We start from the raw sequence: 3,714 nt of genomic DNA on the forward strand, positions 1-3,714 counted from the left end.
GTTTTATATAAAATAGTGTATGATGCACTTTTGAGAAACCTCATCCAACGTATTTGCAACCAATTTACCTGTTCTCCGTTAGTTTTTTTTCTTGTCTGTTTTTTGATCGCATTTTGAAGATTTTTTATTGAAACGAAATTCTCTCGTTTCATTTCTTCTAAAATCAATTTATTATGCTGACATGTAATATGACACGTAATATAAAACAAATGTAAAATAACAGGCTACTGATCGGCAACCATCTGCTAAGCCTGATGTAAGGCCATCTGAATTGGACTTACACCACTTTCATAATCGATGATTATGCAATTTCATTTACCGACCAATTTTAAATTGTACAAAACATGGGAATTTTTTAAGAAACTAAACACGGACTAGTTATACATAAAAAATTTAGATTAAATTAAGCATGAATTACGTGATATCTCATTTTGTTAAAAAATGGACTTACACCACTTTCAATATAAACGGTCCAAATAATAGGTTTTGCCTTGTGAAGTTTACTCGTAATATGTCGACTGGGATAAGGTTATGTCAAGATTATGTCAACGTTATTATATTATAGTTTCAAGTACCACCTTCACTAACAGGAGCAACAAATACACCAGAATTGTACAGAAACGAATTATATATACAATTACCGGTGGAGGTACACGGAACGCTCGATTAACTAAATTAACGTTTTTCTGCTTGTGTAGCCAAGGGTAGAAACTCTATCTGCTAGAACGTATCAGCCAAACTGTATCTACTCCATTACTAGTCTAAGTAAGGGTAATACATTCTGAAAGATGTTTGTTATTTTGAAAACTTTAAATCTAACTGTTTCGAAAACAACATTTTTCAGCCAAAATCATGAAAACATAAGTTACTCGATATTATTGAATGAAAAGATCTGTTTGGTAATTGTTTCATTAAAAAGTTTATTCTATTTTGACTATTTGTAAATAATAATATAAGTTTTCATTAAGGAAACTAAATTTAGCTTCTAATAATCTTCAAGCGATTAACAAAAAAAGTAGATAAAACAGCTGTACTTCCTTATTGAACTTACGTAACTTTCCAATTTTACATTCTTCCCGAAAATCTGTCTTTATTCAATATTTTTAAATAAACATATAGCGCACAGAAGCCTAATATCATGTGAGTCATAGCCGAAAAAATTAAAAAATTATATACAAGATAATTCGTACAACCTAAAAACGTTATAACAAAACTCCGTGTAGAGTTAAAAGAATTAGTTTCCAATTAGTAAACTCCTTTTATTTAAAAAATTGCAAAAAATTTGTTTTTTCAGAAAAGAAAGACAAATTACCAAGAGATATAGTAGCAAGATTATGTCGCTAGTATTTAAAAAATGAAATGATCACGTTGAACTGGTGAATTAACCTCTTGACGTATTTTTTTCTTAATGTTATAGTTATAAGGATGAGCACTGTTCCACTGTAATAATTTTTTAGAATAAAAAGGAAAAATATTTATTGCGTTTGCTTACATTTACTTAAATGGTTAAATACCGATAACAAGGCGACAGAATTTTATTCTGATTTAAAAGAACGGAATAACATTCATACTGTAGAGATTGTTATTTAAGAATCCTACGAAACTACGTGGTAATAAAAACTCTCAGTCTCACTGACGTTCTATCTTTCGGTAACGCAGGACTTCGAGGACCCTCTACTCTAAATTTCTCTAAATCGAAGCATTTCTATTCTAGGTGTCTTTAAATCAAAGCATCTCTACTCTAAGTGTGTTTTTAAATCGATGCATCTTTATTCTGAATATCCGCGGACGTAGGCTCGAATAACATAACTTCACTATTTTTTTCGAATTACACACATAGCATATCTAGTCTTGCCTTTAATACTTTTAATATAGTTAAAAATCGGGGTTTCTAATGCTAAATAAGATAAGTTACTTGATATGTAATAATGAATAATTACGGTGTATGTCGTGTTTAGTATCATTTTAATTGGAAGAAACTTACAACGTATTCACACTAATGTACAGTGACATGCTGGCAGCTGCCTTTCGAAGTAGCTTCTTTCTTTCTTTCAGGAGATGTCTGCAACTATAAAAGCGAGCCGCGAGGCTCGAACAGCCGTGTCTTGTCTACGCTAAAATATCATTTTCTATTTCGATTTTGCGACATTTAGCGAGACCAAACCAGTCACTAAATCACTGTCTTTGGCGTTAAGTAATGTAATAAATATTGGCATTGGTGACACTACTGCGCATTCAGTACGATTTGTTCTGTTCATTATTTCTTCAAATAATCAGTATTTCAATTGACAGTTAATTTTGGAAATTACGAACGCGAGATTAACGAAAATACATTATTTATAAACTATCAATGGACATGAATATGAACACGTAATGAATATCATTGAAACGGTTATTTTTATGTTACAATTTGAAATCAACTTTAGCCTCGTTTTCTTTCTTTATGATCTTCTCACTCACTGGCGCTTCATCTTTCGGCCACGCAGAACGTCAAGGAACCTAAGCAATGATCCCAGGTCACTCGAAGCTGCCCAAACACTCTATAAACATCTGTCTCATTCATTCCGTATTTTACGACGCTCACTTTCAACCATTCTGTCTTTCATACTCACAAAAAGCCCTACAATACTTAACAAAGTATATTTCTAGAAATCTCTATCGTGAGCCAGAAACGTCAAAATACAGCAAGGGGTTAATTCCGCCGATTTTCTACGAATAAAGAGTAATTACAGAGTTCCAGCGGTCTTGGAGGACGCGCTCGAGAAAATAGTGATACAATCTCGACGGTGCACAGGACTTCTCTACTGTTCGTACCCTTTTATTTCTTCGTTTGAAACAACGCCCATCGTCTGAAAGCATTTCGCCGGTCGTTGTACGTGTGTCGCGCCACATATTATTAAGTTTCTAACGTACTGAAAATAGCTTGTCGGAATGTGTTTTAGCTGCGGGGATAACCGTGAGCGCGGTGGAACGCTAATATTGCACAAGGATCTTGCCAAATTGTAGCAATAAGCATCCCGACGTCGGCTTCTTGCGACACCGCATTCTGATATGTTCCCGCGGACCGAGGAGGGTGGCGCGCAACCTGATTCCCTCCCTAGTGATTATCAACCCCCTATTCGCAGCCTGCGACTCGGCCAGAGGGTTAATCGAGCCACCGCGAGAAGAAATTTTGGCTTCATTGCCCGTTGAGAAACTCCTTTGCCGTTAACGCGGACTCGCGATAAAGCTGCCTTCCCTTTCCTTGTTTTCTCTTTCGTTCGGCGAATCACCGCGGCTTCTTTCTTCTCCTGATTCTATTCTTTCCGCAGACACTATTGTCGTCTGCAGACTCCGTTTGTCAGATTTTCATCAGTTACTTGCGATTCGTTCGTGGTTTAAACTCGCGATATTCATGTTCATAGTGTAGGGATAATTTGTAGAAAATTCTATAAATCCTCGGTTGTTTTACGATGCGAGCACGTGGTTAACGCTCAGGTGTCTTTTTACCCTTCCAGGGTTGTAAGTCCTGGATTGAATCGTTTGACAACGCGTTGACTTCGGTTTCGCCGATATATTACCAGACAAATTAATATTGGGTATTCGGATTCTACTGGTAGAGCGGTGTTTATGCGTACAATGTTTGATCTTGATTGTTGGAGATTGAATGGGTGTTGAGTGTATATCTCGACCGTTGGAGACTGAGAACTGAGATTTCTCGACTGTTGGAGACTG

This window comes from Augochlora pura, chromosome 5 (genome assembly GCF_028453695.1).
Source record: "Augochlora pura isolate Apur16 chromosome 5, APUR_v2.2.1, whole genome shotgun sequence".
Lineage (NCBI taxonomy): Eukaryota > Metazoa > Arthropoda > Insecta > Hymenoptera > Halictidae > Augochlora > Augochlora pura.